The 26299-nt window shown below is 44.0% G+C and overlaps 2 long non-coding RNA genes across 2 annotated transcripts; both read right to left on the bottom strand.

The window, feature by feature from the left end:
- Nucleotides 1-2892: 2892 nt before the first annotated feature.
- Nucleotides 2893-7191, bottom strand: LOC310671092. The gene is made up of 3 exons (XR_014507772.1): nucleotides 7020-7191; nucleotides 6170-6280; nucleotides 2893-3594 (listed from the first exon to the last, which is right to left on the bottom strand). It is a non-coding gene; the product is annotated as an uncharacterized lncRNA (long non-coding RNA).
- A 7763-nt stretch (nucleotides 7192-14954) lies between these two features.
- Nucleotides 14955-20558, bottom strand: LOC310671063. Its single transcript, XR_014507734.1, has 2 exons — nucleotides 19969-20558; nucleotides 14955-16524 (listed from the first exon to the last, which is right to left on the bottom strand). It is a non-coding gene; the product is annotated as an uncharacterized lncRNA (long non-coding RNA).
- Between the last annotated feature and the right edge of the window lie 5741 nt (nucleotides 20559-26299).

Here is a 26299-nt window from a genome sequence, read left to right as displayed (position 1 = left end):
GTTTTTTGTCCACCTCCATAGTTCTTGTTTGAAGGAGTCATACAGGATCAAAGCTGGAGTTGATGCCCATTAGTGGGGAGAGATGGAAAGTTGGCTGGTTAGTCAGCTGAGTGAGGCTATTTCTTCTTGCATGTTAACTGCAAGGACTTGGAGAAAGATGCTAATATGCTAGGGTTGCGATAACTGATCTGATTCCTTTAACAGTCCCTCTGTTTTTAAACCACACTCAAATACACAGGTCACAGAGTTAATGCCGTTTGTTTGTTTTATTCCTGAAGTTTTGTGACTCTACGGAGTTGCCTCACCAGCGATTTAGCGATTTTCTTGTGGCATGATAGTGCTTTCCAGTATGGAGTTTAGGAGTTACTGCCCTGCCTAGGGAGCTGCCTTATACCACGTCAGTCCATGTAGCTTAAAGCTGTCCGCACCAGATTTTGGGAGCCCCTCCCCCTCCCAAGGTTGCCAAACTCACACCAACTCCAGCAAACGTGGCCAATGGCAAAGGATGATGGGAGTTGTAGCTCAGCAACATCCAGAGAACCACAGTTTCCCCACATGCAGCACAAAGAATCCTAAGCTATGTGGACTGACGGTCTGACACAGCAGAAGGCAACCTCTGCACCTTGTTCATGTCACGAGACAAAGGTTCTGCAGAGCAGAAGCAGTGAGGCCTACAAGGCCTACACAATCATTCAAGCCTGCTAACTGTTAAGAGCAAACTGCTAAGTCACTGTGACTCGTGACTCATCTTGAGTGATGACTCACTCTCCTCATAAAAGTAGGCAGTTTCTCTGTGGGCCCCAGTGTCTGAGTGTGTGTGTGTGTGTCTCAGCCAGTGTTGTATTGCTGCAGACAGAGTGGCTCCAGGACTCTAGTAAGACTGTGCCTCTGTGAAGAAACAAAATAAAAAAATTCCTTCCAGTAGCATCGTTGTTGTTGTTTAGTCGTTTAGTCGTGTCCGACTCTTCGTGACCCCACGGACCAGAACACGCCAGGCACTCCTGTCTTCCACTGCCTCCTGCAGTTTGGTCAAACTCATGCTGGTAGCTTCGAGAACACTGTCCAACCATCTCATCCTCTGCCGTCCCCTTCTCCTTGTGCCCTCCATCTTTCCCAACATCAGGGTCTTTTCCAGGGAGTCTTCTCTTCTCATGAGGTGGCCAAAGTATTGGAGCCTCAGCTTCACGATCTGTCCTTCTAGTGAGCACTCAGGGCTGATTTCCTTCAGAATGGAGAGGTTTGATCTTCTTGCAGTCCATGGGACTCTTAAGAGTCTCCTCCAACACCAGAATTCAAAAGACCAACTAAGTTTGTTATTGGTATGAGCTTTCATGTGCATGCACACTTCTTCACATACCTTCAGATATCTCATACCAATAACAAACTTAGTTGGTCTCTAAGGTGCTACTGGGAGGATTTTTTTTTATTTTCTTTCGACTATGGCAGACCAACCCGGCTACCTACCTGTAACTACCTCTGTGAAGAGTCAGATAGATGAGCACTCTCTGTGTGCTCTTTAACTATGCTGTTTATGAACAACTTTATTTTCTCAAGTAAAAGTTTTATTCTGTTTATGAAGAAGACTCTGTGTTCATTAATTTACCACTGTGCGACAGTTCATACTTGTTGGGTTGAAATAAATGACAGACGAGTAGTGGGTGTCATCTGGGAGGCATCTCCTCGAGCATGTCTCCGAGAGTCCCTTTTATTGAATATTACAGCATTGCCTCGTATCTGCTTGCAGCTGATTGGTTAAACGTGGTGCGTTACATGGGTTACACGGGTTGCGTATAAGACATACAAAGGTTGCGTATAAGACATTAATCATCATTAGATAAAGGGAACACAGAGTTAGACAGGCAGAAGACTTCCTTAGAAACAATCTATAGTGATTGATGTAGTGAGACTCGGAGAACGTACAGAGTGCACTTAACATTCCAGGGTGATAAGGAGAGGATGTATACAGATACAGTGGTGCCTCGCAAGACGAAAAGAATCCATTCCGGGAGTCTCTTCGTCTAGCGTTTTTTTCGTCTTGCGAAGCAACCCTATTAGTGGATTAGTGGATTAGCGCTATTAGCGGTTTAGCGGCTATTAGCAGCTATTAAAGGCTTAAGGGATTAGCGGATTAGCTGCTAAAAGGCTATTAGCAGCTTAGTGCCTTAGAAAAAGGGGGTGGGGAGCGGAAAAAAATTGCAAGAATCGCAAGACATTTTCATCTTGTGAAGCAAGCCCATAGAGAAATTCGTCCTGCGAAGCGCATTGAAAAACGGAAAACCCTTTCGTCTAGCGGGTTTTCCGTCTTGCGAGGCATTCGTCTTGTGGGGCACCACTGTAGATAGGAAGGTCAGGACATGATGTGTACTTAACATTCCGGGCTGGCTGGTGCCAGGGTGGTTGAGAAAGGAATGTACAGAAATTGATATAGTGAGACTCAGCATCATCTCCAGATAAACTACGCAGCACATACAGATGGGCAGTGGGTTTCCTTTGCCACCGTGCACACTGTGGGTTTTAATATATTGGGGAGGCTAGGGAAATATTAAAAGATATGTGAGGGAGGCCCTGTTTGTTGTCCTGTCCATGGCTGTAGTACTTTATGTGACTGTGAAGCTCTGCTGTAGAAGAGTTCCCCCACCCCTTATTGACACATTTTCATCACTACACAAAAAGATTTCTGGTCTGCCTTACGGAGAGGGGATGAAATGAGTTTTGTTCTATTTGTTCCCATGACTCTGTCAGCAGACCTGGACCTAAAGGTATACGTGGACCAGATCTTAAGCCACTGCGAATCTTCCAGTTCACCTGTAGGGTCTGCCTCCTACACTAATTTAAAAGTAATAATTGAAGAGAACTGGGATTGTATCAGTAGGAGATATACCACACGCAAAATCCCCAGCCTAGCCACTCATCATCAAACTCAGTTGAATTCAGCACAGCTTATTCTTGGGCACACGGCATAGTTATATATTTAAATCAAATGGTTGAGAAAGACTGAGGAATCTGTCTACAAAATCTTGCAACTGCAAAATCCTGAGCCTGTGTACTCAGAAGTAAGCTTTGCTGAATTCAATGCAGCTTACTCCTGAAGAAGACAAGTTGGCAAGTTGCCTTAACATCAGAACTGTTCAAAGGCTTTAGCGTTGTACTAGATAACAGTGGGGAAGGGAGAACCTTAGAAACAATGACAGAAAGATAGCAAAATTAGGCGTCTTAGCTTGAGAACATAGATGGAAATTTTGACTTGGATAGTGGTTTTAAAAAAAATAAACAAATAAAAATCAGGCTAATATATTCTATATCCTTTTCTGTGGTTTGTCCAATTAAAACAGGGCTTCCTGGCTTCCATGATGGAGCAAGAGCATGAACTCTTTTAATGCAATGTCTTTGTGAGATTTACACCTAACAGCATAACTATTACAACCACAACCAATTTAAGAATACAATATTAAAATCACTCAATGCAAAAGTCAGTAAAACAGCAATCTATTTTCTTTTTAACGTGATTGTATCTCGTCGAAACTGTTCCACAGTACTTTCTGAAGGATTCAGGAGGACAGGATTTGTGGACTACTCGTAATTCACCGGTTTGGACTGGAGAGAGAAAGGAAAGCATTTGCATTTGAATGAATGTGATTTTATTTTTTATATATATATATATAATATTTATTAAATTTTTCACAATATAGTAGAAACAGAACAAAGAAAAGTACAAAGAAAAAACAGTAACAAATAAAAACAAACACAAAAAGTAACAACAGTTAAAAACAGCTTCATCTTTCAAAACCATTCTAGCTTTAGCTTGTTTCTTAGATTTCCCCACACCTCCCTCCTTTGTATTCCAATATAATTGTTCGTTCAGCAAATCCTTTCCCTCTTTACTTTTATCTCAATTATTATCATAATATTTTAACCTTACCTATCCCTCTCTTTAACATTCCATTTTTCCATAATACCTCAAAACCTTGTTACTATAAACCGCTTAACTTCAATCCAGCGTCATTCTAACGTTCATTGAATGAATGTGATTTTATTAGCCTAGTCCATGGACCATAGCAAGAGAAAGGAGAACATACCAAAATGCACAAAGGTTTACTACACATCCAAGTAAAATACCTCAAACAGAATTTTGATTCTTAATTTGCTTTAAAAAAAGGGGGCGGGGAATCGACATTAAAATAAAATGAAGTTAAAGGATGGGAGAGATGCATGCCAGAATAAATCTATAATCTTAAATCTCAGAATCTCTACCACAATGATCTAAAATTGATCCCAAATTCATTTTCCTAAGTCTGGAAGCCCTTACTGCAAAAGACGTCCATGTTCAATTGACATACCCATTTGTTCCTTGGAATGAAAAGCTTCCTTTTCAATCGCTGTCTAACATGTCATCTGCTTAAGTAACTATTTTAAAATATCTGTCTGTCCATGAGCTGCTTTTGAGGCACCAAAGCAGGGCTTCCTGTGAATCATAGAATCATAGAGTTGGAAGAGACCACAAGGGCCATCGAGTCCAACCCCCTGCCAAGCAGGAAACACCATCAGAGCACTCCTGACATATGGTTGTGGACCCCTTGTGGCCTCTTGCTACTGATCTCATTTCTTCCAAGAAGCACAGAATCTGGCAAGGACCCCGTTATTTCCAAAGCTAGTGGAACCACGCAAGCATGGAGGCTCTGGTTTCCCTGGGAAGCAGGGACTATGGCTGCCAGGGCAGCGCTCCTGATATATGCTGCAGAATAGTGCACCTCAGCCTTATGAGGAACAGTTGAGGGAGTTGGGTATGTTTAGCCTGGAGGAGAAAAGACTGAGATGTGATGTGATAATCATCTTCAACTAGCTGAAGGCCTGTCACATGAAAGATGCATCAAGGTGTTTTTTCCTGCTGCTCCAGATGGTAGACCCCATACCAGTGGGTTCAAATTATAAGAAAGGAGATTCAAACTAAGCAATAAAAAGAGCTTGAACTAGATTTAAAAAGGTAAAGGTAAAGGACCCCTGACAGTTAAGTTCAGTAGCAGACGACTCTGGGGTTGCAGCCCTCATCTTGCTTTACAGGCCGAGGGAGCCGGCATTTGTCCACAGACAGTTTTTCCGGGTCATGTGGCCAGCATGACTAAGCTGTTTCTGGTGCAATGGAACACCGAAACCAGAGCAGCATACGGAAACGCCGTTTACCTTCCCACCAGAGCGGTACCTATTTATCTACTTGCACTGGCGTGCTTTCGACCTGCTAGGTTGGCAGAAGCTGGGACCGAGCAAAGGGAACTCACCCCGTTGTGGGGATTCAAACCACTGACCTTCTGATCAGCAAGCCCAAGCAGCACAGTGGTTTAGACCACAGTGCCACCCACTGCCCTATTGAACTAGATTAGGGCTGCCAAAAGTCCAGGTTTACCCAGACATATCTGGGATTTGACCCTCAGAAATTGCATCGGGGGAGGGATTTTCAGTAATCGGTAAAATGTCTGGGGAAACCCAGACATATGGAAACTCCAATTTATTTTGGCAAATCTCTTTTAGAAAACCTCCAAAACTTACTTTGGTGTCCGGATTTTCACTTTTTAAAAAGTGGCAACTCCTAAAGTAGATAACACTTGGGATCCCTTCTATTTCTAAAGTTCCATGATTGTGTGATTCTTCTTCTTCATTATTATGACAAAGTAATAATCATAAATAAATAAGAATTAAAATGTGCACCCCACACCAAGACCATTCCATTGTAACTATCAAACCTCCCAAAATTTCAACACCTCTTGCGATGGTTTGACCCCTTTCTGTTTTAACAGTATGAATTCTACAAACACCCTCCATATCTTCTCGAAACCATTTTCACTGCATATTCCCCGTCTTACCTTAAAGGCACATGTTAATTTATCATTATTGGCTATATCCCACACCTCTTTATACCATTCTTCCATTTTGTATTCTGCTTGCCCCTTCCACTTCCTAGCTATCATAATTTGTGCAGCTGTCAATAAATTTGTCAGCAAGTCCTTCATAGCTATGATGGCTACGTGTGGTTCTTCTGACCACTTGGAAACAGAATGCTGTACTAGATAGACCTTTGGTTGGATCTAGCAGGGCTCCTTATGACCACTGAGAAGACAGGTGCCCTGCGCCCCCCTAATCACACAAACAAAGAATTTAAAGAGGAAAATCTCCTTACCACTGTACATTTCCGTCAAGCCGCAGAATTCTCCTTCACATTCCTCAAAACCCTCACTGCATATTGGGCCTGGAGCAAATGAACTGCATTTTTTGCACTTTACAGCATCTACTGCAAAAGAGAGGAGGTTTTGATTTTATTGTTTGTTCCTGAAAACATTACTTTACAACTCACCAAATCAGGGGCTTTGTTCTAGGACTCATGGGTAGGCAAACTAAGGCCCAATCGCCTTCTAAATCTGGCCCGCAGATGGTCAGGAATCAGCATTTTTTTACATGAGTAGAATGTGTCCTTTTATTTGTGGGGCATAGGAGTTGAAATTGTAGGCATATTTGTGGCTTGGTCCTGTGGAGGGTTGTGTTCCTCTCCTTGATGGTGGACAAGAGATTTAAAAAGAAAAAGAGGGCACACTGCTGTCCGCAGAACTGAGCTCTGACACAAACTCAACATTTACCCAAACATGCCGAGTACTGACACCAATGCTGCAAAGCCCATTTGGAGATTTCTCCATTTTAGGAAGTGAGGTGGAGGAATAACATACAATAACTAGGGGACTGCTTTCTGTTTTAACAATCCTGAGGTAGTAGAAGAAGAGTTTGGATTTGATATCCCACATTATCACTACCCAAAGGAGTCTCAAAGCGGCTAACATTCTCCTTTCCCTTCCTCCCCCACAACAAACACTCTGTGAGGTGAGTGGGGCTGAGAGACTTCAGAGAAATGTGACTGGCCCAAGGTCACCCAGCAGCTGCATGTGGAGGAACGGAGACGCGAACTCGGTTCACCAGATTACAAGTCTACCGCTCTTAACCACTACACCACACTGGCTCTCAGTAATGCGGAGACTTACCTCCAGACTTGAGGCAAAGTAAAACACAGAATGCAAGCAGCCAAGCCTGAGCCATTCGTGGGCCTCGGTTGTCAAGAAAGAAGCCTTGCCCCATTGGAAAGCTTTCTCTAAAATGAAGAGACTGCTTTTAAAGGCTGTCAACTGAGAAACTACAGAGCTGGCTTCCAGCCAATAAGTCGTTAGTCAGCTACACATCAGTTGGCAATACGCTCTGGTGGTTTTAAACAGCAGGGATGTGGTAGCAGTTCCCTCAAGCTGTTTGGGACATGGTGTACTGATCATTGAGACAAATCTGAATAAGCTATGGAGGGATCAGCAGGAAGCTATAAAGATTGTCCCAGACCTCAGATACTATCTTATGTGAAGGGAATATTTATTCCTTTTAATGGGTTCCCTGTCCACCTCCATATTTCTTGGTTGGTTGAGTCACATAAATCAAAGCTGGGGTTGATGCTTGCGACAGGGGAGAGTCAGAAGGCAGGTAGCTTGGTTTTCTGGTTAGTCAGTTGAGTGAGGCCATTTGATCTTGGATGCTGAGTACAAGGAGAACCATTTGAATATGCTAGTGCTGTGCTAAGGGGTATGAGTTCCTTAAAGGGTAAAGGGACCCTGACTATTAGGTCCAGTAGTGGCCGACTCTGGGGTTGTGCTGCTCTTCTCACTTTACTGACCAAGGGAGCTGGCGTACAGCTTCCAGGTCATGTGGCCAGCATGACTAAGCTGCTTCTGGTGAACCAGAGAAGCACACGGAAACACCGTTTACCTTCCCGCCGGAGCGGTACCTATTTATCTACTTGCACTTCGACGTGTTTTCGAACTGCTAGGTTGGCAGGAGCAGGGACTGAGCAAACAGGAGCTCATCCCCATCGCAGGGATTCAAACCGCCGACCTTCTGATCGGCAAGTCCTAGGCTCTGTGGTTTAACCCACTGCGCCACCCTATGAGTTCTTTAAACAGCCCGTCTATTTTAAAGCATACTCAAACACACAGGTCACTGTAGGAGTGCAAATATCCAGAGATGTAGTGATCAGGTGGGATTGCTATGAGGAATTATAACAGATATAGAGTAAGCCATCTGTGTCAGCAATGAAAGCATTGCGTTGACTGGGTTTAAACTATTTTGATATGATTTTTGATCAATCTACACCTCTGCATCTCTGGCCCTTTAGACCCTACTGCCCATTTTTCTCTCCTCACGTCACGTACACAGCAGTACACAGCAGTTGCTTTGCCAGGCAGGCATCCCATGCCATAAAGATAGTGGGCAAGTTCTTTGAAGTAGTTTCTTATATATTTATTTTAGGATGTTAATCTTGGAGCCAGGAAACAGATCTCACATGAAGGTGGTAGTGATCTGGTCTTTCTGGCCATCCTTCTTATCATGTTTATTTCTCACCTCTGGGGTTGCCAGATGCACCCCTTTGTAGTTCTCAACTTATTTACTACCCCTTTGTAGTTCTCAACTTATTTACTACCCCTTTGTAGTTCTCAAGTTATTTACCCCAAAATATATGCATGCTAATTAGTGTTTTAGTGTAACTTTTTCCCCACGTAGGGTTTGATGAATTGCTCAGAGGAAATATGATTGGTTCTTACGAGCACTGTGTAAAAGATTCTTTTGCTAATAAAATGGCCTAGTGAGGGGTGTGGTGTACGCACTTTTCTCCGAGAGCCTTGCTGGTCAAAGCCTCGTGTCTTATTTTAATCAGGGTCCAGTCCTTCCTTTACTTTGCAAACGCAACAATCACTGTAATCATACCAGCTGCCATTTGTTTGCTTCTTATTGGAATTTTGTGACTCTACAGCGTGGATGCCAATCTACCAATGCCCAGGCTGCATCAATACCTGTGGTTAGGAAAGTGATGGGAAGATACAGGGGCAGAGGAAGGGGTGTGTGGTGGGGGCAGGTTGCCCCAGGTGTCACCACTGAGGGGGCTGACAAAATACTAGGTGGCACTCACCACGGGGCCTGCAGTGTGCCCGAGCCACACGTCTCTCCTGGGTCTGCCTGCTGCTCCCCCCCCCCCAAATGTAGGGCCGCTGAGTGGGAGGAGGCAGGCAGACTCCTTGGAGGCCCCACGGAGCATCCTGCCCTGGCAGATTTAAAATGTACAGCATGCTATACTTTGGGGGGGGGACTGTACAAAAATGATGTATTGATGACATTTAACCCCTAGTAAATTAGCTAAAATGTATAAATCGAAATCAAATGTATACTGGAAATGTAAGGAGAAAGAGGGTCTCTTTTATCATATGTGGTGGATGTGTATAGTAGTAAAAGATTTATGGGAAATGTTTTATAATGAGTTGAAAAAAACTGTTGAAGATTTTTTTTTTTTAAGGAAGCAGAAACTTTTCTTTTAGGAATAATTGGTGCGGAGAACCCGATGGATCAGAAAAAAAATCTTTATGTGCGTGACCATTGCTGCCCAGATGGAAAGAAGATACAGTCCCGATCAAGGAAGAGTGGCAGATAAAATTAATTGACTATGCCAAAATGGCAAAGCTCATGGGAACAGTTAGAAACCAGCAAGAGGTAATTAAGAGCATTTGCGGATGATTTAGTTTTGACTTTACAGGAGCCAGAATCTAATACTAAAAGAGTTTTAGAACTGATTCAAGAATTTGGTCAAGTTGCAGGATTTAAATTGAATAAGTTAAAAACAAAGGTTTTAGAAAAAAATCTAACAGGGACTGAGAGAGAGAGGTTTCAGAATGAGACAGGTTTAACAGTGGTTAAGAAAGTGAAATACTTGGGGATTAATATGACAGCTAAGAATGGGAACTTATTTAAAGACAACTATGAAAAATGTTAGATAGAGGTGAAAAAAGACTTAGAAATCTAGTCAAATTTGAAGCTTTCACTGCTAGGCCGTATTGCAGCGATAAAAATGAATGTATTGCCTAGAATGTTATTTTTGTTTCAAATATTGCAAGTTATTGACAAAATGGATTGCTTCAAGAAGTGGCAGAAAGACATCTCTAGATTTGTCTGGCAGGGCAAGAAGCCAAGAATAAAATTTAAAATACTAACAGATGCAAAGGAAAGAGGTGGATTTGCCCTGCCAGACCTTAAACTTTATTATGAATCAGCAGCTTTCTGCTGGTTGAAAGAATGGCTGCTTCTTGAAAACACAGACATTTTGGATTTAGAAGGTTTCAATAATGCATTTGGATGGCATGCATATTTGTGGTATGAAAAGGTCAAAGTGCATAAAGCATTTAAAAATCATATTGTCAGGAAAGCATTGTTTAATGTCTGGATAAGGTATAAAGACCTACTTGAAAATAAAACCTCAAGGTTGTTGTCACCGATGGAAGCGAAGGCTGAGAAAAAGCTCAATATGGAGGCCAAATATGGAGGAACAAGAAGGAGATAAATTGAAATTGCAGAGTTTTGAAAAGCTAAAAAACAAAGTGCGAGATTGGCTTCATTATTATCAGATAATGGAGGCATATAAATTGGATAAGAAAATTGGCTTCCAGGTGGAAAAATCAAAATTGGAAACAGAATTGTTAGATTGGAAGACCCAAGAACTACCCACTCTGGAAGAATGGCAGATGAAGGTGATGGACTATATGGAATTGGCGGAAATGACTGGCAGAATCCGAGACCAGGGAGAAGAGTTGGTGGAAGAAGATTGGAAGAAATTTAAAGACTATTTACAGAAATATTGCAAAATTAATGAATGTTAGAATGATATTGGATTGAGGTTAAGGGGTTTTTAGTAATAATGTTATGAAGGAATATGCAAAAATGGAATGTTAACAGGTGAAAAGCTAAAGTTATAATATATTAAGATCAAGACAAGGATAAAGGTAAAGAGGGAAAGGATTTGCTGAACAAATAAATTGAACTGGAATACAAAGAGGGGAGGTGTGGGGAGGTCTGGGAAACAAGCAAATGCAAGATATGTTATGAAAGATTGAACTGTTTTTAGCTGGTTTTTTTGTTTTTTTATTTTTATTTTTTATTTTTTCCTTTTGTGATGTTATGCAAAAACTTAATAAAATATTATTTTTTAAAAAAAGAAACCAGCAAGAGGTAACCTTTAATAAAGAATGGGTGAAGCATATAGTTTATTTGAAAAATTATTGTAAACAAATAATTTCATGAGTAGGATTGATGTATTGATGAGCCAGTGTGATGTAGTGGTTAAGAGTGGTAGCCTCGTAATCTGGTGAACCGGGTTCGCGTCTCCGTTCCTCCACATGCAGCTGCTGGGTGACCTTGAGCTAGTCACACTTCTCTGAAGTCTCTCATCCCCACTCACCTCACAGAGTGTTTGTTGTGGGAGAGGAAGGGAAAGGAGAATGTTAGCCTCTTTGAGACTCCTTAAAAAGGGAGTGAAAGGTGGGATATCAAATCCAAACTCTTCTTCTTCTTCTATGTAGAACTTATGGCTAAAAGAATTGAAGTAAGGAATAATTAAAGATGTCCCTCTTCCCCTTCAGTAGCCCACTGATAAGAATTAGCGAGCCGTTGATAGTTTGATAGTCCTTTTTATTGCAGCACCATGTTGCCAACACAAGCAGGCAACCCTCAGCAATGAGAACAGCTACTTACTCTGAATCATCCTTGCGACTTCCGCAGCAAGGAGCACGAAGTTCTTCCCCATCTCTGTCTCCTTTGTTCTCTGATACGTTCAGACCAATGAGTCTGAGGGGCTTCCTCTACCCTCTCGATTGACGCCCAACTGCCCCCTTCCTTCTGGTTCTCTCATCCTTATCTCAAAACTGGACAGCTTCTCTCTTTGCTGTTCATCTGCTGTGTGCAAGTCCGACTCTCTCTCTCTCTGCTTCTGAGGGGAGTCAGTGGATATTCCCCCTCCTCTTCTGAACTGAGCTGGTCTGCCTGCGTCTGCGTTCCCCAACCTCCCTCTTCAGAGCATTCCCTGACAAAAGATTAGCAAAAATTGAAAGCATAAAGGAAATGCAGGGGGAATAATTATAAGCGTAAAGATCCACAAAGGGTTTCACAACTGAATTACATTTTTTAAAAACTGTCAACTCACATCAAAATGTCATTTCCTTTGCTGAAACCTTTTATTAAGAAATAATAAATTAAATGTTGGATTTTCTGTGGAAGAATTCGATAGAAGGTGAAGTGCGTGAGGAATTGAATTGGTGGTGGAAAGGCAGAAAGAGGAGCTAATTTGTCTGTGGCTAGGGGGCGCAATCTGGACGGTTCTGCCAGGGGCGCAAGATCACCTAGCTACGGCTCTGCAGGAAACCACAGGTGGGGAGAGGGCTCTTGTTGTTGTTGTTGTTGTTATTATTATTATTATTATTATTATTACCCCACCCATCTGACTGGGTTCCCCCAGCCACTCTGGGTGGCTTACAGAATATATAAAACATAATAAAGCATCAAACATTAGAAATTTCCTGATACAGGGCTGCCTTCAGATGTCTTCTGAAAGTTGTAAAGTTCTTTATATCCTTGACATCTGAAGGGTGTTTCATAGGGTCTTGCCTGAGGCTTTACCACAGGCCATTTGAGTGAACTAGATGGGTGGTTGACCTAATCCAATTGTCTCATTTTATAATCTTATATTCTAAATTCAGTTCTCTACATTTCTGCAGGATTAAAAAAAAAAATCTGCACCAAAATCCTCCAGTGTTCTAATGCAAACTGTTTTCTAATGCACACCGTTTTATACAAAGCTTTGAGTGACATACACATATTTGCTGGCAATTTCCCCCAATATAATGCATTTTTGTTAGTGATTCTCAGCTATACGATGATGATGTTAATCTGGCCCTAACTGCCACTCTGGGCAGCTCCCAACATAATATTAAAAACACGATAAAACATCAAACATTAAAAACTTCCCTAAACAGGGCTGCCGTCAGATGTCTTCTGAAAGTCAGAGAGTTGTTTATTTCCTTGACATCAGATGGGAGGACGTTCCACAGGGCAGGCGCCACTACCAAGAAGGCCCTCTGCCTGGTTACCTGTAACCTCACTTGAGGCAGTGAGGGAACCGCCAGAAGGCCCTCAAAGCCGGACCTCAGTGTCCAGGCTAAACGATGGAGAAGCTCCTTCAGGTATACTGGGCCGAGGTTATTTAGGGCTTTAAAGGTCAGCACCAACATTTTGAATTGTGCTCAGTCTCTGTGACCACTCCCAGTCACCAGTCTAGCTGCCGCATTCTGGATTAGTTGTAGTTTCTAGGTCACCTTCAAATGTAGCCCCACGCAGAGCGCATTGCAGTAGTCCAAGCGGGAGATAACCAGAGCATGCACCACTCTGGCGAGACAGTCCGTGGGCAGATAGGGTCTCAGCCTGCGTTCCAGATGGAGTTGGTAGATAGCTGCTCTGGACACAGAATTGACCTGCGCCTCCATGGACAGCTGTGAGTTCAAGATGACTGCCAGGCTGCTCACCTAATCCTTCAGTTACCCCACGTACCCCACAGGTGTGACTTTTGGAGGAAGGCTGTGGTTCATTTGTCACATTTCTTTGAAAAGTACAGGTTTGTAAGGTTCAGTTTTAAATGTGATCTGAGTCACATTTCTCCTCCCTCCCTAGCTCTGGTCAGCGGGGAAGCTGTTGGCAACATGCAGATGAATACACAAGGGTTTCTCCTTTAATCCCTTTGATCAACATATGAGGTGCTGATGCCATAGAAGTGGTCTAAGGGCAGAGCGAGCATGAGTGGCTAGTGTCTGTCCTCCGGCTCCTCCTCCCTTCATGTTCTCTGAAAATACTTGGAGGTGAAAGTCTGAATGGGCCTTGCGATTCCACGTGTTCCATTTTCTCCTGTGACTGCATCACTTCTGACTATTATGCCACTCTTTTAGAAATAATTTTGTGGGAAGCTGAAGAAACCATGAAGAGAGTTATCAACATTATTTGCTGATGAATGTTTTTCCTTAGATTTTAATATTGCTATACAGTGGTACCTTGGTTCTCAAATGCCTTGGTACTCAAACAACTTGGAACCCAAACACTACAAACACGGGAGTAAGTGTTCCAGTTTGCAAACTTCTTTCGGAAGCCCAACGTGCTCCGATTTGAGTGTCACACTTCCATTTTGAGTTTTACGCTTCCAATTTGAGTGCCACACTTTTGTTTTGAGTGTTACGCTGAGGTCTGTCTGTTTTTGCTATTTTGTTTTAGTGTTTTTGTTTCTGTGGCTCTTTTTGTTTTGTTTTTGTGACTGTGTGGAACCCAGTTCAGCCACTGATTGATTGATTGATTGATTGTGTGGTTTCAGTACATTGTTTATTGTTTCATTTTATGGATCAATGGTCTCGTTAGATAGTAAAATTCATGTTAAATTGCTGTTTTAGGGGATGTTTTTAAAAGTCTGGAACAGATTAATCCATTTTGCATATAGAGGAGGGAGAAAGGTTGTTTTCTGCTGCTCCAGAGAAGTGGACACGGAGCAATGGATCCAAACTACAAGAAAGAAGATTCCACCTAAACATTAGGAAGAACTTCCTGACGGTAAGAGCTGTTCGACAGTGGAATTTGCTGCCAAGGAGTGTGGTGGAGTCTCCTTCTTTGGAGGTCTTTAAGCAGAGGCTTGACAACCATATGTCAGGAGTGCTCTGATGGTGTTTCCTGCTTGGCAGGGGGTTGGACTCGATGGCCCTTGTGGTCTATTCCAACTCTATGATTCTATGATTCTATGATTCTACTTTCTATGGGAAATCGCACCCTGGTTTTGGAACGCTTTGGTTTTGGAACAGACCTCCGGAATCGATTAAGTTTGAGAACCAAGATACCACTGTAGTTTCATTATTAGTAGAGGTTTATATATCCCCTGCCCCTAAGGCTGGAATTTAGCTGTGTGTGTTTTTTAATCCAAAATTGAGTTTTTCTCTTTTATTTTTCACTCTGCCTATTTCTTGCCAACACTCAAAACAGTGCGCCCTGTCACTTTCCCCCAGCAGGTGAGAGGGCAGTGAGCAGATATAAGGGACTGAAATCAGTGTGAAATATTTATTGCAACTACATTAACAGAAGACCAGTGAATGCATTTCAGTTTATGACAGATGTAAGCGCATCACACATAAATGAGCCCTGAGGAAGGGAAAATACAAAGAACAGTGTTTTCAAGGGGAAAATCAAGAAACAACAATTACATGGGCATCAAATATAGATTAAAACATAATTACAACTTTTAAACTTTACTCCAAATAAAACACTGAAGCATCCGGTTAAAAAGTATGATATCTTCTTCAGCTAAGAATCTATAAAACAGGAACTCTACCGATGTTGCCTCAAAATGTTGGAAGATAGTCTTAATGTAAGATACGGGGAATGTGGCCAATGGGGATGACCCACATGTGCTTTATTGGAAATGAGAATCAAATAAAGAGTCCTGCTGTTTCCAGAAAAGCAGACTGCGCACAGCACTGCTTGGCAGGTGCCCATGACCTCATCAAGAAATACCACATTCCACTCCAATTCCGAAGGAAACTGCACTTTGGGGGGGGGGTGTCATTTTTCAAACAATAAGACAATGAAATGATGTGTAAATGAGTGAACACAAATGAGTGGACCTGCTCCCTAGAGCACAGTGGAGAAGGAAAGCTGTGAATGAGTACTGTATTGGACTGAATAGGCCACACTCTCTTCCCAAATTCCGACCGTGAAAAGTTAAAATGCAGCTTAAATTCACGGCCTTAGGCTTTTTCGATATTGCTGCTGAAACAGACATACGGTAAAACAGAACAGGTGTGAGTGCCTGCAGAATTTTAAGGGAGCCGCTTATATTCGGGTATTGTATTTTTTTATCCCCCCATCCCTTGATTTTTAAAGGGGCGGCTTATATTCGGGTGCGGCTTATAGCAAGGCCAATACAGTATTTGATTCACAGCTATGCATAGACAGACATTCCGTTGCTGGGTACTGTGCGCTGCGAAGTGGAAAAGCTTCTGTACTCATGAAGGTTTCTCATGCATTTAGGACTCTGGGAAATGAGTGGTCTTTGGTGCGGGAGCCTTCCACGAATACAGAAAGCTCCCTGTGTCACACTGACGGGCATCAGTTCAGAGATGGTGATGAGGATGGGAAAGGAGAAGAGGCAGTCTTGCCTTTCCCCTGCAGCCTGCTTGTTCTGATGGCATCAGAACACCTGCAAAGAGCTTTCATCTGTCATTTGAATTGCAATGGGCGGAAGAAGACCTGGCTTCCACCATGCGGAAAGGACAAAGAAACTGTTATGTCTTTCTGAGATCCACACTCGAAAGGATAACACCACCACCACCACAGAATTTATTACCCACCCTCTACCATGAGGTCCCTGGACAGGTTGAAATGATTTAGGAATACAATATTCACAGAATCACAGAACTAGAGGGTTGGAAGATACCCCAAGTTTAGTGCAACCTCTTGCGATCCAGGGATCACTGCTAAATCATTAATTACATTGATTAGTCTCACAGCATAACAATTTATGTATTTTTTTATCTTTTTCCCAATCTTTTCCACAGTAAGCTTTCGATTTTGCATCGCCACAGTCTTTGTAGTATTTAGTCATTACACCAGCTGGAGAGAGAAAGGGAAGGATTTCTGTGAGTATTAACTTGTGAATGAAGACAATGTGATTGATAGTTCATAGGCCATGTCATAAAAGAGGAGAGAACATATCAAAGTAAAATACATTTTGAACTCCATCTTTTAAATGTACCTAAAATAGAATTTGGAATTTATTGTGCTAAAACTACTAAAAAAACAACGTTCAAATAAAATCAGGTGAAAGCAGATACATGTGAAAATAAATATAACAATCTCAAACCTCAGAATTTCCACCACAATGATCTAAAATAGATCCCAAATACAGTTTCCTAAGTCTGGAAGCCTTTGCTGCAGTAAACGCCACCCCACTTCCCAAGCTGATCCCGTTTGTTTCGTGTATTTTTCTAATTATTGTTGGTTTGCATTCCCCTGTTGAATTTATTCATTGTGGCCCTAGGAAGGACACAGGAGGTCCCTAAGATCAAAGGCAAGCTCTGTCCTCCCATGCCTGTTTCATCCTCCAATAAGGAGGGACCTCATTGGTCCACGGTGTTGGCCTGCTTAAATGCACTTGAGAGGGCCAAGGCCACTGGGTCTGCTCCCTTACTTGAAAAGGTTGCTCCACCTGAAAAGAAGACCAAGCCTGCTGGAGTTGTCAAGCACAAGGAGGCTTGTCCAGATGCTCTTAATCTTGTCCTGGCATGTCCAGATGCAGGGGAAGCCAAACCCATCACAGCCCCTCTGGTATTACTCTGAATCGGGAGGTAGACCAAGCCCCTGATCCAATCTTGGCTATGACTCCAGGTGAGTCACACTCCTCAAAACATGGGGGGGGGAGGGGCCCTGGGGTGTGGCACCCTGCCAACCTGTGGAGCTTTCAAGTGGGGAGACCCAGTCTATCTTGGCTTTTCTCTTAGACCTTTTAAAAAAAGGTAAAGGACCCCTGACAGTTAAGTCCAGTCACGAACGACTCTGGGGTTGTGGCACTCATCTCGCTTTACTAGCCGATGGAGCCGATGTTCGTCTGCAGACAGCTTCTGGGTCATGTGGCCAGCATGACTAAGCCACTTCTGGTGAAACCAGAGCAGCACACAGAAACAGTGTTTGCCTTCCTGCTGGAGAGGTACCTATTTATCTACTTGCACTTTGACGTGCTTTCGAACTGCTAGGTTGGCAGGAGCAGTTGATCCTTTTATATGGATTTATATGTTTTGTGATATTTTATGCATTGTGATTTGCTCTTATCTTTACAGATTATAGATTGGTTGAAGAAGAAGAAGAAGAAGAGTTTGGGTTGATATCCTGCCTTATCACTACCCTAAGGAGTCTCCAAGCGGCTAACAATCTCCTTTCCCTTCCTCCCCCACAACAAACACTCTGTGAGGTGAGTGGGGCTGAGAGACTTCAGAGAAGTGTGACTGGCCCAAGGTCACCCAGCAGCTGCATGTGGAGGAGCGGAGGCGCGAACCCGGTTCACCAGATTACGAGACTACCGCTCTTATCCACTACACCACACTGGTAAGGGCAAACTGTTTAATTGCTATTTGCTGATGTTTAATTTTACTGTTTACTATTAGGTTCTGATGGATTGTTAAATGTTTGTTTGATATGCTGTAAGTTGTTTAAGTTGTGACTTTTTATATTGGGTCAGAATGTTACTATTAATGTTTAATGTTTTATTATGTTTTTATCTCTATGTGGGAAATCTCTATGTGGGACAAGAAGCTACAGTTAGAACTGGATCTGGAACAACTGATTGGTTCAAAATTGGGAAAGGAGTACGGCAAGGCTGTATATTGTCTCCCTGCTTATTTAACTTATATGCAGAATTCAGCATACGAAAGGCTGGGCTGGATGAATCCCAAGATGGAATTAAGATCACCGGAAGAAATATCAAGAGCCTTAGATATGCAGATGACACAACCTTGATGGCAGAAAGTGAGGAGGAATTAAAGAACCTTTTAATGAGGGTGAAAGAGGAGAGCGCAAAATATGGTCTGAAGCTCAACATCAAAAAAACGAAGATCATGGCCACTGGTCCCATCACCTCCTGGCAAATAGAAGGAGAAGAAATGGAGGCAGTGAGAGATTTTACTTTCTTGGGCTCCATGATCACTGCGGATGGCGACAGCAGTCACAGAATTAAAAGACGCCTGCTCCTTGGGAGAAAGGCGATGGCAAACCTAGACAGCATCTTAAAAAGCAGAGACATCACCTTACCAACAAAGGTCCGTATAGTTAAAGCCATGATTTTCCCAGTAGTGATGTATGGAAGTGAGTGCTGGACCACAAAGAAGGCTAATCGCCGAAGAATTGATGCTTTTGAATTATGGTGCTGGAGGAGACTCTTGAGAGTCCCATGGACTGCAAGAAGATCAAACCTCTCCATTCTTAAGGAAATCAGCCCTGAGTGCTCACTGGAAGGACAGATCGTGAAGCTGAGGCTCCAATACTTTGGCCACCTCATGAGAAGAGAAGACTCCCTGGAAAAGACCCTGATGTTGGGAAAGATGGAGGGCACAAGAAGAAGGGGGTGACAGAGGACGAGATGGTTGGACAGTGTTCTTGAAGCTACAAACATGAGTCTGGCCAAACTGTGGGAGACAGTGGAACACAGAAGTGCCTGGAGTGCTCCGGTCCATGGGATCACGAAGAGTCGGACACGACTAAATGACTAAACAACATGTTTTTATATGTGTTTGAAGCCGCAGGGGCTAGGGCAACCCAGCCAGATGGGCAATGTATAAATAATAATTATTATTATTATTATTATTATTATTATCAAGTCAGATACAGATACAAGGTGACTATTGGGGCCTTTCTCCCTCCCTAATATACACCTCTGTTTGCATTTATATGTAAAACAGTTTTGCACCTGAGAATACCTTGCACTCCATTGTTCTTATACTTTTTGCCCTTGATGTGTGTGGCCACTGTGGAAACAGAATCCCTAGGCCTGATCCAGCAGGGCTCCTCTTGTGTTCTTATGACTACTGAAAGGAGAGGGGCCCTGTGTCCACCTCAACATCAGATCATCCTAGCTTCGGCCATACACAAAAGACGAACATAGACAGGAAAGACTCAGACCCTCTAAGTGTCCCTATTTTCCAGGGACAATACCAGATTTACAGAAGCTGTCCCAGTTTCTGATTTGATCCTGGAATGTCCCACTTTTTTTTAGGACGTCCCTATTTTCATCGGAGAAATGTTGGAGGGTAAGGAGTTATTCGGACCCTGAACCAAGGAGATAAGTAACTATGCAACCTTTAGAAGACATCTCAAAGTAGCCCTGTATAATGAAGTTTTTTAATGTTTTGTGATGTTTTTATATATTGGAAGCCGCCCAGAGTGGCTGAGGCAACCCAGTCTGAGGGGTGCGGTATAAATAATAAAAATGTTGTTGTTGTTGTTGTTGTTATATAGGACATCTCTATTTTCATCGGAGAAATGTTGGAGGGTATGAAGACTGCTTACCATCATATACTTTCATCAATGTGCAGAATGATCCTTCACATACCAGAGTACTTGGCTTGCAAGGCGCATTTGGGGCACCTGAACTGCATTTGTTGCATTGTACAGCATCTACTGCAAAAGAGAGGAAGTTTTGCATTATTGCAAGTCTCTGCAAAATCAGATCAAGGGCTTTGCTATGGAGCCACAGGCCCTGAGCCCTCCTACAACTGCCCTTATTTTCTTCCCTAATGGGCAGTTGTCTGTGGTGCAAAGCACACTGCCAGTGAGGCCCCAGCCACTTCCCTCTTCATTTGTGGAGGGACCAATTGATACACATTCTGCTAATGCCTACAGCAGTAGCTTTCAACCAGTGTGCTGTGGCACCCTGGGGTGCCTTGAATGATGGTCAGGGGTCCCATGGGCAACACCGGACTCTGTCCCTCTCTCCTTCCCTCCCTCCTCTGATGTGCTCTCATGTCTCTGCCTCCCAAACAGCTTCCATGGCTGTTTATTGCAGCAGCCCTGACTATAAGCTCTACAGATGAATGGTGCCTCTGGGAAGCAGGAGGGGGCAGCTCAGAGACCAAGGACAGCAGCAGCTGCTGCCTGGAGGACTCTACAAGGGAGGGTGTTCCAAAAAGGGTGAGAGGCTGCCAGCTCTGCAGGCAAGGGGTGACAAAACTGGGCTCCTGTAGTTGGTTAAGAGAGCTCGTGGCCAACTCTGGGGTTGCGGTGCTCATCTCACTTTATTGGCCGAGGGAGCCGGCATACAGCTTCCAGGTCATGTGGCCAGCATGACTAAGCCGCTTCTGGCAAACCAGAGCAGCGCACGGAAATGCCGTTTACCTTCCCATTGGAGCAGTACCTATTTATCTACTTGCACTTCGTGCTTTCGGACTGCTAGGTTGGCAGGAGCTGGGACAGAGCAACAGGAGCTCACCCCGTTGCGGGGATTCGAACCACCGACCTTCTGATCGGCAAGCCCTAGGCTCTGTGGCTTACCCCAGAGCGCCACCCGCGTCCGTTCCTGTCAGAATTGTTCTTCTTCTTGTTGTTGTTATACCCCAGAAAAAAGAGAAAGTGGGTTTTCTCTTTGAAAGTCAGACTAAATTTCCATCAATGTGCATAGATTAGAATGTGGAAATTGTATGCAGATTTGTGCCATGGTCCTGTGCCCGACACTGTCAGGGAATTGGAAGAGCTGAGGGGGGAGAGAGGCAATTACAGAGAGCCTAAAGAGCTCATCAGCAGTCTCTCATCCGACTCAGAGGAGGAAATAGGGAGAGGGGAGCCAGTGCCCGGAACTAGCTACTCACAGAACAGAGGAAGTAGGAGGCGTGCACTGAGGAGATGGGCCTGTTGGGGGAGGAGGAGTAAGAGATTGCCAGTCGAGTCATCTGACTGAGCTAGGCATGGACGTGCTTTTTGAAACTCTTGTAACTGCTTTAAACTTTTGGCAATAAATCTTCAGAACAGAAATGGCTGTGTGCCTGCAGCGTTATCTCTGCTAGCTTTGGCAGCATCCACTCCTTACAGACACTTTGTACCAAGACAAACCCTCTTGCTAGAAGATGGTGAGATGTTTTGTGCTAGATCATTTTGCATCCTCAGTCCTTGCCCCAACTGAGTGCTGAGTGCTGGTACTATGCTTTATCGGTACTTACCAACACAACAACAACCATCTTCCTCGTTTGTGTGTTTGCATTGTGAGCCTTTCTATTTAAAAGGTTCCCTCTTCACCCCACCACCACCTCCCAAACTGGCGAATACATGACATAGTTCAAAAGAAAATTTGAGGATTTCTACATTTTAGGAAGGGATGCGGGTGGCGCTGTGGGTTAAAGCCTCAGTGCCTAGGGCTTGCCGATCAAGAGGTCGGCGGTTCGAATCCCCGCGGCGGGGTGCGCTCCCGTTGTTCGGTCCCAGCGCCTGCCAACCTAGCAGTTCGAAAGCACTCTCGGGTGCAAGTAGATAAATAGGGACCGCTTGCTAGCGGGAAGGTAAACGGCGTTTCCATGTGCGGCTCTGGCTCGCCAGAGCAGCGATGTCACACTGGCCACGTGACCCGGAAGTGTCTTCGGACAGCGCTGGACTCGGCCTCTTTGAGTGAGATGGGCGCACAACCCTAGAGTCTGTCAAGACTGGCCCGTACGGGCAGGGGTACCTTTACCTTTACCTTTACCTTTACATTTTAGGAAGAGAAGAGTAGAAATAACATCTGTTTACCAGTGGCTTCTTTTTCTTTTCCCTCTTCTAGGGACGGAAGGGATAATACTTACCTCCGGACTTGAGGCAAAGCAGAATACAGAACGCAAGCAGGCAGACCTGAGCCACATGTAGGCCCCGGTTATCCAGAAAGAAGCTCTTCCCCATTGGAAATCCTTTTTGTATGAAGAAGCTGCTCTGAAGGTTGGCAGATGAGAGACTGCTGGCTTTCAGTGTCGATAAACAGAAGGCGCTCAACCTCTCGTCAGCAATGTGTTGCTCAGTATGAGGAGCTGGGCCCAAGACATCCCTTACATAAGGCTGGAAGCACCTTATTGGCTCCTAGCCTCACTCTGGTTGGCTTGGAAGGTACAATAAGCCTCTGGCAACATGCTAGAGTATTGCTCTAGCAGCAGGAATAAAGGGCAGTGGTTGCCTTTGGATATTTGATGCACAACATGCTGATTGTTAAGACAAATTCGGTTGGCTCAGGGGTGAGGTTGATGCTGCACAGAATGTCCCAGGCCACCTGATACTATCTGATGTGTGTTCCTGGCAATCAGCAATACATCCATTGTATAAGGCTGGGAGGAACCTTGTTGGCTTCTTGCTTTATCCCGGGGGATCTTGAAAGGTAGAGGACACCTCTGCCAATATGCTGGGATGGCTCTGAAGAGCAACAGAGGTGGCGGCAGAAGTTCCTTGGGCCTTTTGGCACACAACGTACTGACCTTCAGACAAATCCAAATGGCTTAAAAGATCAGCTGAATGCTGCACAGAATGTCCCATATATCGGTGGCCCTCTGGTGCTATCTGAACAGGGAAGGATTATTATCAAAAGAAAGGCCTGTTGCTTTCAACTAACAAGACATCCAAGGAAACAAAGACAACAATAGTTCTGCAGCCATCCTGTATACATTTCTTTGGCAATAGATTCCGCTGAGTTCTTTGGAAGTAAGCAAGAATATTGGATTGCAGGCTATGCCTCTATGACCAGGACAGATATTCCTCCATAGTGTACACCTTTCTGCAGGCATATAATGCTTTTTGTATGTCCTTTTCACTAATAAGTTCACTTTAATGCAGTACATGCATTTTTGTGAATATTTGATGACTGCACTGCAAAATTCAGATGAATGTAAATTTTTGAAGGATATCTGTGTTTTGGTTCTCAAATTGTTTCAGAGAGTAAAAAAATCAGGTACCAACATACCAAAGGAGCAGAAGACTCTTTATGTATGGAACAACAGTCGCCCGGATGTTACTAGCCCAGAAATGGAAAGAAGACAAGGTCCCTACCAGTGAAGAATGGCAAACAAAGCTGATGGACTATGCCAAGATGGCAAAGCTGACTGTAAAACTCAGAAGCCAAGAGGATAAAAACTATAAAAGAATGGGGGGAAATTGATAAGTTACTTAGGAGACCACTGTAAGCAGATGGAAACAAGAGCAGGATTTTGACTCACTTGAAGTGGAAAACCCCCCTACTATGGACAATATGGTTTGATATAAAAATTGGAGTATGGATGAATATGCAGTTGTAGATATTCAAAATAACACTCCATGAAGGGGATGGGGGGAAGTCTCGAGATTCAGAGAATCTCATAGAGATATATTTTTACTTGCTTGTGTTTATTTGTAGAACCAATAAAAAAGATTTTTTTAAAAGAAAGGGAAAAAAATCAGTAGATTTGGCTTTAAATGCAAATTGATTCGAGCTTCTCCTCCATCGCTAGTGCTACATGGGGGAAAGGGTTGGTAAACACAGCTCTAAGTACAGTGATACCTCGGGTTACAGACGCTTCAGGTTATAGACGCTTCGGGTTACAGACTCTGCTAACCCAGAAATAGTACCTTGGGTTAAGAACTTTGCTTCAGGATGAGAACAGAAATCGTGCTCTGGCAGCGCAGTGGCAGCAGCTGCTGCTGTTGGAGGGGCAGGGGGATCCCCCTCTATAGCAGGACCCCAAATTAGCGCTCAGGGAAGGCAGATCCTTTCTGGTGCCTGACCCTGCTGCCCAGCACCCAAGTTCAGGAAGGCGGCACTGGGGATTAAAGAAGGGCAAGGAGGAGGAGCAGCAAATCTTGGCTGCTGCTCTCGCCCCAGTGGCAGCGTGGGCAGGGGTTTCAGGAGTGAGCCAGTCCTCAGCGCACTGTCTGGAAGAGGGAGAGAACAGCCGGAGGGAGAGAAGTTGCAAAAAGGAGGCAGTACAAGAGCACATTGCTGGTGGGGAGGCTGTGCCACACAACAGCCCTTCGGCGAATAGCAGACCTTGCCCCGCCCCTGTAAGCTCACCCAGCCTACGCTATAGATCGTGGCAGCACCAAAAAAACACCCTAGTGGTGGGATTTTGCTGCTCCTGGGTCCTGCTCTATTTCACTGCTTGAGGAATTTTCCTCAGTCCACCTCATGGCAGGGCTGGCGATGGGGCCTCAGACTATCTGCACATGACTGCCTGTGGTGGACAGGGACAGAGGTATGAATTGGTGTCACCACATACAGATGCATATACACACAGACACAGAAAAGAAGCACCCTGCAAGTTCTCCTTACCTTGGTACTCTTTCTCAGTAAAGCATCCCCCACTAGCAACTGTGCAGGTTTCGTCTGCAGGCGAGCATGGCAGACCTGGCTTCTTCATTACGCATTGTTGGCAGGTGATTCCATGCACTGTGAAACACAGAACTTTTACACTCTCTGTGCAGACGGCAGCGAATCCGTCCATTAATAATGTGGCGGATGTGCTCCTGCCAACTGCCCCTATTAAATATAGTGCATCCTCCTCAAGGTACACCAATTACATGAATTTCTACAATTTACCAATAAATCAACCCTTTTAATTAACCGGACTTGTGTGTTATCATAGAATCATAGAATCAGAGAGTTGGAAAAGACCACAAGGGCCATTGAGTCCAACCCCCTGCCAAGCAGGAAACACCATCAGAGCACTCCTGACATATGGTTGTCAAGCCTCTGCTTAAAGACCTCCAAAGAAGGAGACTCCACCACACTCCTTGGCAGCAAATTCCACTGTCGAAGAGCTCTTACTGTCAGGAAGTTCTTCCTAATGTTTAGGTGGAATCTTCTTTCTTGTAGTTTGGATCCATTGCTCCGTGTCCGCTTCTCTGGAGCAGCAGAAAACAACCTTTCTCCCTCCTCTATGTGACATCCTTTTATATCTTTGAACATGGCTATAATATCACCCCTTAACCTCCTCTTCTCCAGGCTAAACATGCCCAGCTCCCTTAGCCGTTCCTCATAAGGCATTGTTTCCAGGCCGTTGACCATTTTGGTTGCCTTCCTCTGGACACGTTCCAGTTTGTCAGTGTCCTTCTTGAACTGTGGTGCCCAGAACTGGACACAGTACTCCAGGTGAGGTCTGACCAGAGCAGAATACAGTGGCACTATTACTTCCCTTGATCTAGATGCTACACTCCTATTGATGCAGCCCAGAATTGCATTGGCTTTTTTAGCTGCCGTGTCACACTGTTGGTTCATGTCAAGTTTGTGGTCAACCAAGACTCCTAGCTCCTTTTCACATGTACTGCTCTCAAGCCAGGTGTCACCCATCTTGTATTTGTGCCTCTCATTTTTTTTGCCCAAGTGCAATACTTTACATTTCTCCCTGTTAAAATTCATCTTGTTTGTTTTGGCCAAGTTCTCTAATCTGTCAAGGTCGTTTTGAAGTGTGATCCTGTCCTCTGGGGTGTTAGCCACCCCTCCCAGTTTGGTGTCATCTGCAAATTTGATCAGGATGCCCTTGAGTCCATCATCCAAGTCGTTGATAAAGATGTTGAATAAGACCGGGCCCAAGACAGAACCCTGTGGCACCCCACTAGTCGCTCTTCTCCAGGATGAAGAGGAACCATTGATGCGCACCCTTTGGGTTCGGTCAGTCAGCCAGTTACAAATCCACTGAGTGGTAGCATAGTCAAGACCGCATTTTACCAGCTTCTTTACAAGAATACCATGGGGCACCTTGTCGAATGCCTTGCTGAAATCAAGGTAGGCTACATCCACTGCGTTCCCTTCATCTACCAGGCTTGTAATTCTGTCAAAAAACGAGATCAGGTTAGTCTGACATGACTTATTTTTCAGAAATCCATGCTGACTATTGGTGATCACAGCATTCCTTTCTAGGTGCTC

The sequence above is a fragment of the Podarcis tiliguerta genome, assembly GCF_965153285.1.
Source record: "Podarcis tiliguerta genome assembly, chromosome: 2".
In the NCBI taxonomy this organism is placed as follows: Eukaryota; Metazoa; Chordata; class Lepidosauria; order Squamata; family Lacertidae; genus Podarcis; species Podarcis tiliguerta.
Note: the sequence above shows the minus strand (reverse complement) of the source record. Positions and strands in the feature narration are given on the sequence as shown.